We start from the raw sequence: 13514 nt of genomic DNA on the forward strand, positions 1-13514 counted from the left end.
GACTTTGTCTCAAAGAAAAAAAAAAAAAAAATTCAACATCTCTTCTTTATAGAAACCCTCAAAAAACTGGGTATAGAAGGAATAAACCTTGACATAATAAAAGCCATATATGATAGACCCACAGCTAATGTCATACTGAATGGGAAAAACTGAAAGCCTTTCCTCTAAGATCTGAAACACAATAAGGATGCCCACTTTCAATACTGATATTCAACATAGTACTGGAAGTCCTAGCTAGAGCGATGAAACAAGAAAAAGAAATAAATGTCATCCAAATTGGAATGCAAGAATTCAAATTATCCTTCTTTGCAGATGATATGATCTTATATTTGAAAAAACCTAAAGACTCCACGAAAGTAACTATTAGAACTGATAAACAAATTCAGCAAAGTTGCAGGATACAAAAACCAACATGCAAGAATCCTTAGTATTTCTATACGCCAGCAGTGAACAATCTGAAAAAGAAATGTAAAAAGTAATGCCATTTATAAATGCTACACATAAAATTAAATACCTAGAAATTAACCAAAGGAGTAAAATATCTCTATAAGAAAACTACAAAATACTGATGAAAGAAATTGAAGAGGACATCAAGAAATGGAAAAATAGTCTATGTTCATGTATTGGAAGAATCAATGTTGTCAACATGTCCATACTCAAAACAACCTACAGATTCAATGCAATCACTATAAAAATACCACTGACATTCTTCACAGAAATAGAAAAAACAAACCTAAAATTTATATGGAGCCACAAAAGACCCAGAATAGCAAAAGCTATTCTAAACAAAAAGAACAAAACTGGAGGAATCACATTACCTGATTTCAAATTATACTGCAGAGCTATAGTAACCAAAACAGCATGATACTGACATAAAAACAGACACATATACCACTGGAACAGGATAGAGAACCCAGAAAAAAATCTACACAACTACAGTGAACTAATTGTCAACAAAGGTGCCAAGAATATACACTGGCAAAAAAACAGTCTCCTCAATAAAAGATGCTGGAAAACCAGTTATTCATATGCAGAAGATTGAAACTAGACCGCCTATTTCTCACTACATACAAAAATCAAATCAAAATGGATAAAAGACTTAAATCTAAGACCTCAAAAGATGAAATTACTTGAAGAAAACACTGGGCAAAATATCCAGGACATTGGTCTGGGCAAAAATTTCTTGAGCAATACCCCACAAGCACAGACGATCAAAGTCAACTGGACAAATGAGATCACATCAGGTTTAAAAAAAAAAAAAAAAAGCTTCTGCACAGTAAAGGCTATAGTTAACAAAGTGAAGAGACAACCCACAGAATGGGTGAAAATATTTGCAAACTACCCATCTCCCAGAGATTAATCACCAGAATATATAAGGAGCTCGAATAACTCTGTAGGGAAAAAAACCATAATCTGATTTTAAAATGGTCAAAAGATTTGAATAGACATTTCTCAAAACAAGACATATGAATGGCAAACAGGCATATGAAAATGTGCTCAACATCTTTCTTTGATCATCAGAGAAATACAAATCAAAACTACACTGAAACATCATCAGGCAATAACAAATGCTGGCAAGGATGCAGAGAAATGGGAACCCTCACACTGTTGGTGGGAATGTAAATTAGTACAATCACAATGGAGAACAGTTTGAAGGTTCCTCAAAAACTAAAAATAGAGTTACCATATGATACAGCAATCCTACTGCTGGTTATCTACTCAAAAGAAAGGAAATCAGTATATGAAAGAAATATCTGCACTTCCATGTTTGTTGCAGCAGCGGTTCGGTTCTGGGATGGCTGCAGCAGCTCCTAAGGTTTTTATTACACACAGCAGGAAAGAGAATCTGGGATCTAGTATTCCCAGCAGAAGTCCTGTGCTTCCCTCTGACAGCTCTGGCTTAGGTCATCTGTCTGACTGAACTGTCTCTGTGTTCCTGGGATAGAATGAGCTGAGTGGTTTACACTGCACCTTAGACTTGGGGATGGAGGTCAAGTACACAGACTAAATGGCCCAGAATTGGGTCAAGAGGTAGTTTCCTAAAGGAAATTCCAAAAGTGGTGATTAGGAAAGAGGGAGGAATAGATGCTAGGAAACAATAGATGATAAGCCCATCCATACCATAAGTGATTTGGTTATCACAACTGGGGCAATTTTATTGAAAAGTAATTCATATAGTAGCATGAATCTTGAGCTTTGCCTTCATCTCCATACTGGGAAACTGAAAGTTGTTCCCAGAAGATCTAAATCAATGTCTAAAACGTGACAGCTGCTGTGTGAGGTGGCTCATGCCTGTAATCCCAACACTTTGGGAGGCTGAGGCAGGTGGATCACCTGAGGTCGGGAGTTCGAGATCAGCCTGACCAACATAGAGAAATCCTGTCTCTACTAAAAATACAAAATTAGCCAGATGTAGTGGTGCATGCCCATAATCCCAGCTACTCAGGAGGGAGGCTGAGGCAGGAGAATTGCTTGAACCCGGGAAGTGGAGGTTTCGGTAAGCCGAGATGGCACCATTGTACTCCAGCCTAGGCAACAAGAGCAAAACTCCATCTCAAAACAAATAAATAAATAAAGTAAAATAAAATGTGACAGCTCAGGTAAGAATATACCTGGTTAAAGCACGGAAATAAATACCAAGTTGGAATTATGTATTATTCTTACACTTCTAGATCATTTCTAGTGAGTTTGTCTTACCTAGAGGGTAAGCAAGGAGTAGTTGTCTTGTTTTTCCCTTAAGGGGACAAGATGGTCAAGGCAATAGAGATTCCCTTTCCTGGAGATGTTTGCCACAGGCTTTTACATTAGACAAATAGAGTACAGAGCAAGAAGAAAGAAGTAGGGAAAATGAACAGAGGGCAGAGAAATAATGTCACACTGATTCAAGTGACACAATGTTAAGGGATTCCACAAATAACTCAAGCAAATTGATCGTTAAGAAATTTTAAATACTACTTAAATTAATCCGGAATGCCGAAACCCTGGCAGGTTCCAACAGAGTAGGTGAGGCAAGGTAAGGTAGGAAACAGGTGAGGAGGTAGCATGGTGGGGACCACAAAGACCATCTGAGACGGCGGTTGGGAAGCAACAGTAGAGAGGAGAGAAAGAGAGATGGAGTGAGAAAGAGGGAGAGAGAGAGAGAGAGAGACTTGGAGGGTCAGGTTCCATAATATGGAAGACACACAGATGGGAAGACAGGCAGAGGCACCCAGTTACCGAGTAAAATTAGAGACAAAGATTTGAGTTTGAGAGGCTCCTGGAAGGCAGAGAGCCTGGCCTGTTCATCGCTGTAGGCCCATTTCCTGATGCGGGGCATAGTTGTTGCGGAGTTTGCAGCATTGACTGAATGAAAACCAAGGCAAAGGAGACAAGCAGAGAAAGATGACAGAGCTGGAGGGGGAGACACAAGGGTCGGAGATGTGCAGTGGTTCAGGTTGAAAATCAAATGCAATAAAAGAAAACAGGTAATTACATTGGGAGGAAAGTCAATTTTGTGGGTGTCCGTGTGTAAAAAGTAAAGTAGAGGTTCCTTTTCAAAGACTTTCCTCCCCATCTAATCAGGAATAAATAGTAACTTCTCTTAGAAGCAAAATTTATTGAAAGACCTGTGCTAACATTCTTAAATATCTTCTGGCCATAATAAGGAAATCAATGTACTTTATGTTCTTAGCTCCCACAATTTAGCTTAAATATTTGCCCTAACATGCTTATACTGGTCCAAGCAAGCATTAGGTCATAGCCTGTTCCTCTTCCTTATTTAAAAGTGTTTTTACCTTTCTCAGTATTCCACAAGTTACTTCCTCCTTCCTTTGTTCCCTTCTACCTTTGCCTCTTTTAAAAAGTTCTAAGTTGCTAGCCAATCAGGACAAATACAGAATGTGAGGTCCCGTTTCAGCCAATGGAAACCAGACACAGCAGTAGGGTGAGTGCAGCAGGTTATAAATGACCCTGTTTCCCTTGTTCAGTGTACTCTTGTGGCAAAACTGCTGGCAACTGTACCCTTTCTGCAGGAAGTAAAAATGGCCTTACTAAATAAATTACATTTATGTTCAAGTGCTACTTCTTTACGGCACCAAGGAACAAACATTTCAAACACATTCTACAGAAGCCTTTTATGATATGGAAAACCAAGGTAGTGTAAATTTTGAAAAAGGACTGAGCTTCAAGTTAAAAAGTAATAAACACTTATTTTTAAAGCATTTATTTATTTATTTTTATTCTCCCATAGGTTATCAGGGAATAGATGGTTTTTGGTTACACGAGTAAGTTCTTTAGTGGTGATTTGTGAGATTTTGGTGCACCTATCACCTGAGCAGTATACACTGCACCCTATTTGTAGTCTTTTATTCCTCACTCCCCTTTCATCCTTCCCCCCAAGTCCCCAAAGTCCATTGTATCATTCTTATGCCTTTGGGTCCTCATAGCTTAGCTCCCACATATCAGTGAGAACATACAATTTTTGTTTTTCCATCCTTGAGTTACTTCACTTAGAATAATAGTCTCTAGTCTCAACCAGGTTGCTGCAAATGCTGTTAACTCGTTCCTTTTTATGGCTGAGCAGTATTCCATCACATGTATGTATCACAGTTTCTTAATGCACTCGTTGATTGAAGGGCATCTGGGTTGGTTCCACGATTTTGCAGTTGTGAATTGTGCTGCTATAACCATGTGTGTGCAAGTATCTTTTTCGTATAATGATTTCTTTTCCTCTGGGTAGATACCCAGTAGAGGTATTGCAGGATCAAATGGTAGTTCTACTCTTAGTTCTTTAAGGAATCTCCACACTGTTTTCCATAATGGCTATGCTAGTTTACATTCCCATCAGCAGTGTGGAAGTATTACCTGATCACTGCATCCACGCCAACATCTACTGGTTTTTGACTTTTTGATTATGACCGTTCTTGCGGGAGTAAGGTGGTATCACATTGCGGTTTTGACTTGCATTTTCCTGATCATTAGTGATGTTGAGCATTTTTCATATGTTTGTGGCCATTTGTATAACTTCTTTTGAGTATTGTCTATTCGTGTCCTTACCCACTTTTTGATGGGATCGTTCGTTTTCTTCTTACTGATTTGTTTCAGTTAATTGTAGAGTCTGGATATTAGTCCTTTGTCAAATGTATAGATTGTGAAGATTTTCTCCCACTCTGTGGGTTGTCTGTTTACTCTGCTGATTGTTCCTTTTGTCATGCAAAAGAGCTTCAGTTTAATTAAGTCCCAAATATTTATCTTTGTTTTCATTTTATTTGCTTTTGGGTTTTTGGTCATAAAATTCTTGCCTAAGCCAGTGTCTAGAAGGGCTTCTCCAATGTTATCTTCTAGAAAATTTATAGTTTCAGATCTTAGGTTTAAGACCTCAATTCATCTTGAGCTGATTTTTGTATAAGGTGAGAAATGAAGATCCAGTTTCATTCTCCTACATGTGGTTAGCCAATTATTCCAGTGCCATTTGTTGAAAAGGGTGTCCTTTCCCCACTTTATGTTTTTGTTTGCTTTGTCAAAGATCAATTGGCTGTAAGTATTTGGGTCTATTTCTGGGTTCCATATTCTGTTCCATTGGTCTATGTGCCTATTTTTATACCAGTACCATGCTGTTTTGGTGACCATGGCCTTATAGTATAGTTTGAAATCAGGTAGTGTGATGCCTCCAGATTTGTTCTTTTTGCCTAGTCTTGCTTTGGCTATGCAGGCTCTTTTTTGATTCTACATGAATTTTAGAATTGTTTTTTCTAATTCTGTGAAGAATGATGGTGGTATTTTGATGAGGATTTTGTTGAATTTATAGACTGCTTTTGGCAGTATGGTCATTTTCACAATATTGATTCTACCCATCCATGAGCATGCAATGTATTTCCATTTGTTTGTGTCATCTATGATTTCTTTCAGCAGTGCTTTGTAGTTTTCTTTACAGAGGTCTTTTGCCTCGTTGGTTAGGTATATTCCGTAAGTATTTTATTTTATTTTATTTATTTTTTGCAGTTATTGTAAAAGGGGTTGAGGACTTGATTTGATTCTCCACTTGGTTGCTGTTGATGTATAGAAGAGTTTTGATTTGTGTACATTAACCTTGTATCTGGAAACTTTGCTAAGTTCTTTGATCAGTTCTAGGAGATTTCTGGAGAAGTCCTGAGGGTTTTCTTTTCTTTTTTTCCCTTTATTTTATCTTTTTTTTTTTTTTTTGAGACAGAGTCTCGCTCTGTTGCCCAGGCTGGAGTGTAGTGACGCAATCTTGACTCACTGCAACCTCCACCTCTCTGGTTCAAGCAGTTCTCTCCTGCCTCAACCTCCTGAGTAGCTGAGGCTACAGGTGCCCACCACCATGCCCGGCTAATTTTTGTATTTTTAGTAGAGACAGAATTTCACCATATTGGCCAGGCTGGTCTCGAACTTCTGACCTTGTGATCCATCTGCCTCAGACTCCCAAAGTGCTGGGATTACAGGCGTGAACCACCGTGCCCGGCCGTCTTTCGGATTTTTGAGGTAAATGATCATGTGGTCAGCAAATGGTGATGATTTGACTTCCTCTTTACCAATTTGAATGCCCTTTATTTCTTTCTCTTGTCTGATTGCTCTGGCTAGGACTTCCAGTATTATGTTGAAGAGGAGTGGTAAGAGTGGGCATCCTTGTCTTATTCCAGTTCTCAGAGGGAATGCTTTCAACTTTTCCCCATTCAGTATTACATTGGCTGTGGGTTTGTCATAGATGGCTTCTATTACATTATATGTAATAGGCATGTCACCATATACTGATTTTGCTGAGAATTTTAATCATAAAGGGATGCTGGATTTTACTGAATGCTTTTTCTGCATCTATTGAGATGATCATGTGATTTTTGTTTTTAATTCTGTTTATGTGGTGTATCACATTTATTGACTTGCATATGTGAAACCATTTCTGCATCCCTGGTATGAAATCCACTTAATCATGGTGGATTATCTTTTTCATATGTTGTTGGATTTGGTTTGCTAGTATTTTGGAAAGGATTTTTGTGTCTATGTTCTTCAGCGATATCGAATTCTAGTTTTCTTTTTCGGTTATGTCCTTTCCTGGTTTTGGTATTAGGGTGATGCTGGCTTTATAGAATGAATTAGGGAGTGTTCCCTTTTTCTCTATCTTGTGGAATAGTGTCAAAAGGATTGGCACCAATTCTTCTTTAAATGTGTGGTAGAATTCTGCTGTGAATCCATCTGGTCCTGGACTTTTTTTTTTTGTAAAAAGTGTAAATTACCATTTCAATCTCGCTGCTTGTTACTGGTCTGTTCAGGCTATCTAATTCTTCCTGATTTAAACTAGGAGGGCTGTATGTTTTCAGGAATTTATCCACATCTTCTAGGTTTTCTAGTTTATGTGTGTAAAGGTGTTCATAGTAGCCTTAAATGATCTTTTGTATTTCAGTAGTGTCCGTAGTAATATCTCCCGTTTCATTTCTTAATGAGGTTTTTTGGATATTCTCTCTTCTTTTCTTTGTTAATCTTAATCTTGTTTGTGGTCTATCAACTTTATTTATCTTTTCAAAAAACCAGCTTTTAATTTCATTTATCTTTTGTGGGTTTTTTGTTTGTTTGTTTCAATTTCATTGAGTTCTGCCCTGGTCTTGGTTACTTCCTTTCTCCTGCTTGGTTTGAGTTTGGTTTGTTCTTGTTTCTCTAGTTCCTTGGGGTGTGTCCTTAGAATGTCAGTTTGTGGTCTTTCAGTCTTTTTGATGTAGGCGTTTAGGGCTATTAACTTTCCTCTTGGCACACCTTTGCTGTATCCCAGAGGTTTTGATAGGTTGTGTCATTATTGTTGTTCAGTTTGAAGAATTTTTAAATTTCCATCTTGATTTCATTTTTGACCCAATGTTCATTCAGGAGCAAGTTATTTCTTTTCCATGTATTTGCCTGGTTTTAAAGTTTCCTTTTGGAGTTGATTTCCAGTTATGTTCCACCGTGGTCTGAGAGTGCTCCATATAATTTCAATTTTTGTAAGTTTAATGAAGCTCGTTTTATGGCCTATCATATGGTTTATCTTGGAGAAAGTTCCATGCGCTGTTGAATAGAATGTATATTCTGAAGTTGTTGGATGAAATGTTCTGTATATATATGTTAAGTCCATTTGTTCCAAGGTATACTTTAAATCCACTGTTTCTTTGTTGACTTTCTATCTTGATGACCCGTTTAGTGCTGTTAGTGGAGTATTAAAGTCCCCACTATTATTGTGTTGTTGTCTATCTCATTTCTTAGGTCTATTAGTAATTGTTTTATAAATTTGGGAGCTCCAGTGTTAGGTGCACATATGTTTAAGATTGTGATATTTTCCTATTGGACATGGCCTTTTACCATTATATAATGTCCCTCTTTGTCTCTTTTAACTGCTGTTGCTTTAAAGTTTGTTTTGTCTGATATAAGAATAGCTACCCCTGCACACTTTTGGTGTCCATTTGCATAAAATGGCTTTTTCCATCCCTTTATTTTAAGTTTATGTGAGTCCTTATGTGTTAGATGAGTCTCCTGAAGGCAGTAGATAGTTTATTGGTGAGTTCTTATCCATTCTGCAGTTCCGTATCTTCTCTTTTTTCTTTCTTTCTTTTTTTTTTTTTTGAGATGGAGTCTCACTCTGTCACCCAGGTTGGAGTGCAGTGGCACAGTCTCGAGTCACTGCAGCCTCTGCCTTCCAGATTCAAGCAATTATCCTGCCTCAGCCTCCCAAGTAACTGGGATTACAGGTGCATGTCACTAAGCCTGGCTAATTTTTGTATTTTTAGTAGGGATGGGGTTTCAACATGTTGGCCAGGCTGGTCTCAAACTCCTGGCTTCAAGTGACCCTCCCACCTTGGACTCCCAAAGTGCTGGGATTACAGACATGAGCCATCGCTCCTGGCCAGGTCTGTATCTTTTAAGTGGAGAATTTAAGCCATTTACATTCAATGTTGGTATTGAAGTGTGAGTTACCATTCCAGTCATTGTGCTATCTGTGTCCTATGTACCTTGGTTTTTTTGTCTTTTGTTTTTGCTTTTAAAATTCTATTGTTGTTTTATAGGTCCTGTGTGATTTCTGCTTTAAAGAGGTTCTGTTTTGATGTGTTTCCAGGATTTGTTTCAAGATTTAAAGCTCTTTTTAGCAGTTCCTGTAGTAGCAACTTGGTAGCGATGAATTCTCTCAGCATTTCTTTGTCTGAAAAAGGTTGTATCTTTCCTTTATACATGATGCTTAGTTTAGCTGGATACGAAATTGTTGGCTGATAATTTTTGTGTGTGTGTGTGTGTCAAGCTGTTCTTTATTTCAGGGAGAAGCCAGGGGAGGGGGCTCAGTCTTTCTTGGCAGCAGCTTTCCTCATAGTGGCTAATACGTTAATTGTTTTGTTTGAGGAGACTGAAAATAGGGCCCTATCCTTTCTAGCTTATAGAGTGTCTAAGAAATCTTCTGTTAATCTGATAGGTTTTCCTTTATAGGTTACCTGGTGCTTTTATCTCACAGCTCTTAAAATTCTTTCCTTCGTCTTAACTTTAGATAGCCTGATGACAATGTGCCTAGGCAACGATCTTTTTGCAATGAATTTCCCAAGTGTTCTTTGTGCTTCTTGTATTTGGATGTCTAGGTCTCTAGCAAGGCCAGGGAAGTTTTCCTTGATTATTTCCACAAATGTGTTTTCCAGGCTTTTAGATTTCTCTTCCTCCTCAGGAACACTGATTATTCTTAGGTTTGGTTGTTTAACACAATCCCAGTCTTCTTGGAGACTTTGTTCATATTTTCTTATTCTTTTTTGTCTGTGTTGGATTGGGTTAATTCGAAGACCTTGTCTTAGAGCTCTGAATTTCTTTCTTCTACTTGTTAAATTCTATTGCTGAGACTTTCCAGAGCATTTTGCATTTCTACAAGTGTGTCCAATGTTTCCTGAAGTTTTAATTGTTTTTTATTTATGGTATCTATTTCCTCCTTGCATTGTTTTTTGGATTTCCTTCCATTGGGCTTTGCCTTTCTCTGGTTCCTCCCTGATTAGCTTAATAACTAACCTCCTAGATTCTTTTTCAGGCAAATCAGGGATTTCTCCTTGGTTTGGATCCATTGCTGGTGAGCTAGTGTGATTTTTTTGTTGTTGTTGGGGGAGGCAGTTGTTAAAGAGCCTTGTTTTGTCATATTACCAGATCTGGTTTTCTCACTCCTTCTCATTTGGGTAGGCTCTGTCAGAGGGAAGGTCTAGGGTTGAAGGCTGTCATTTAGGTTCTTTTGTCCTACAATGTGTTCCCTTGATGAATACTCTCCCCCTACTCCTATGGATGTGGCTTCCTGTGAGCCAAGATGCAGTGATTGTTATCTCTCTTCTGGGCCTAGCCACCCAGCAAGTCTACCTGGCTCCAGACTGACACTGGGGGTTGTCTGCACAGAGTCCTGTGATTTGAACCATCTATGGGTCTCTCAGTCATGGATACCAGCACCTGTTCTGGTGGAGGTGGCAGTGGGGTGAAATGACTCTGTGAAGGTTCTTAGCTTTGGCCATTTAATGTTTTATTTTTGTGCTGGTTGACCTCCTGCCAGGAGGTGGCACTTTCCAGAGAGCATCAGCTATGGTAGTATGGAAAGGAGCCGGCCCTGGAACTCCCAAGATTATATGCCTTTTGTCTTCAGCTACCAGGGTGGATAGGCCTGGTATCCACCCTATCAGGGAAGGCCCATCAGCTAGGGGCAGGGCTAAGAGTGTCTGAACTCAGAGTCTCCTTGGGCAGGTCTTGCTGCAGCTGCTGTGGGGGATGGGAGTGAGGTTCCCAGGTCAGTGGAGTTGTGTACCTAGGAGGATTATGGCTGCCTCTGCTGAGTCGTGCAGATTGTCAGGGAAGTAGGGGAAAGCGGGCAGTCACAGGCCTCACCTAGCTCCCATGCAATCTGAAGGGTCTGTGTCACTCTCAGTGTGCCCCTGCTAACAGCCCTGAGTCTGTTTCCAGGCAGTGGGTGAGCAGGACTTGAGAACTTGCCCCAGGCTATCCACCTCCAAAAACCAAAGCTGTGAGAGAAAAGGGCTTTGGTTTTTCCCCCACCTGTGGAGTCTGCACACCAGATTCACACCCTCCCCTGAGTTCTGGCAGGAGGCTTCTCGCCTGGTTCAAATTATTACAAAGTTAAGCTGGAGATTTCCTTCTTCCTGTGGCATTTTACCCGGTGCTTCTGGCCACTCTTCTGAAGGATCCCTGTGGTGCCAGGCAGGAATGGCCTGCTTGGGGACCCAGTGAGCTCCTAGGGCCTTTCCTGCTGCTTCTTCTACCTCTTCATTTTGCTTGGCTCTCTAAATTGACTCAGCTCCAGGTAAGGTCGGAAATTTCTCCCACAAACTAGACCTTCGATTTCTCCAGTGGGGGTGTGTGGTCGCGAGCAGAGGATCTCCATTTCCCACCTCAGCAGTTTGGGCACTCACAGTATTTGGGGTGTCTCCCATGTCCTGAAGGAGCAGTCCACTTACTTCAGAGGGTCTGTGGGTCCTCTCAGGATTCCAGGTTTGTTCTTGCAGTCGTTCTGGAGCTAAAATTCACTATGCAAGCCTCCACATGCTGCTCTGTCCATCCCAGTTGGAGCTGCAATCTAGTCCTGCCTCCCACCCACCATGATGAATATACTTATTGTTTTTAATCACAAAAGTAATACCTGTATGTTGTAAAAACTTCAGTGCCTTAATACAAAGAATAAAATATTAAAGGCCACCTCAACAAGCTTAGCATTTTTTCAGAGATTCTTACCTTTTCACAGACTTCTCTCCTCCAGTTACTTCTTCCCTTTCCTGCATTGTCAATTTCTCCTTTTATTTGATTATCTCTACCTTCTTACAAATGTATTCATGCATTTTCTTTTTCATTTTTCTTTCCTTCCTTCCTTCCTTCCTTCCTTCCTTCCTTCCTTCCTTCCTTCCTTCCTTTCTTTCTCTCTCTCTCTCTCTTTCTTTTTTTTTTTTTTTTTTTGCCTTGGACTCACTCTGTAGCTCAGGCTGGAGTACAGCAGCACAGTCATGGCTCACTGCAGTCTCAAAATCCTGGGCTTAAGCTATCCTCCCACCCCAGCCTCCCAAGTAGCTGGGACCACAGACATGCAACACCCTGCCTGGCTAATTTTTTTTAAAGTTTTTTGTAGAGACAAGGTCTTGCTATGTTGACCAGGCTAGTCTCAAACTCCTAGGCTCAACCAATCCTTCCACCTTAGCCTCCCAAACTGTTGGCATTACAGGCATCAGCCGCTGCACCCAGATTAATGCATTTTCTATTACTTTTAAAGGCACCCAAGAAGGGCACTGCCTTCACTTCCACAGTATTGCTGAAAAAATACAAAACCTGAATAAAGCAAGAGGAACATTCTACAAAATACCTGATTAGTACATCTCTTCAGAAGTGTCAAAGTCATGAAAGGCAAAAAAGAGAGAGAGGCTGTCCCAGCTTGCAGGAGACAAAGGAGACATAATAATTTAGTGCAAAATGTCCATAGGCTGGATCCTAGACTAGGTAATAGAAGGAAACTCCCTCAGTGTGATAAAGACTATGTTTTTTTTAATTTGTTTCTGAGAAACAAATTATCCTCTAAACATAGCAGCTTAAAACTACAAACATAATCTCACACAGCTTCTGGGAATGGCTTAGCTGGGTGGTTCTGCCTCAGGGTCTCCAAGAGGTCTCAGTCAAGCTGTTATCTGGGGCTGCTGTCTTTGAAGACTACACGGGATTGGAGAGTCCATTATGCACGGACCTGGCTGTTGGCAGATGACTTCATTTCCTCAGCATATAGCCCTTTCTATAAGCTAATGATGTGGCTTACCCCAGGGTAAGTGATGCAAGACACACACCGTGAGAATGACCTAGATAGAAGATGCAATATCTCTTATAACCTAATCTAGAAAGTGACATACTATTACTTCTGCTGTATTTTATTGGTCATAATAACTGTGGTACAATGTGGGAAGAAACTACACAAGGGCAAGAATACTAGCAGGTGAAGCTCATTGGAGGCTATCTTAGAGGTGGGATACTACAAAAAGTATTTAAGAAGAACTTAAAGCAAGCATCATATTTAAAGGTAGAACATTAGAGGCAACCCCATTTAAGTGAGGAACTCATGGAATAAGACAAGGATGCCCACTATCACAGCTATTACAACTTTTATCAAATGTGAAGAAGGCTCTCCTCTTTGGGGACTGTTTATGGTCTCTAGTATTGTTTGACTCTGACCTGCCCTTCAAGTTGAGTCCTGGCCGTAGGGGACAAATAGTGTTATGGGTGTGACTCTGGAGAGCCAAGCTCCTTTAATGGGACAGTGGCAAGTAAAAATATTTCTGAAGATCCATAAGTTAGAGTGTTAATAACAAACAACACTCTGAAAGGCATAAAATTAAGCAAATGGCGATGGGTATCAGTTCCTTTATTTAACGAAGAAACTTTTACACTAATTTTGGGATACAAAATTCCAAAACCAATACAAACTCATCCCAGAAAACTAATCCCCAACTAATACAGAATCTGTATTAGTTTCTTATGGCTGCTATAACAAATTACCACAAACTTGG

Source organism: Colobus angolensis, unplaced genomic scaffold (assembly GCF_000951035.1).
Source record: "Colobus angolensis palliatus isolate OR3802 unplaced genomic scaffold, Cang.pa_1.0 Scaffold344, whole genome shotgun sequence".
Taxonomy (NCBI): domain Eukaryota; kingdom Metazoa; phylum Chordata; class Mammalia; order Primates; family Cercopithecidae; genus Colobus; species Colobus angolensis.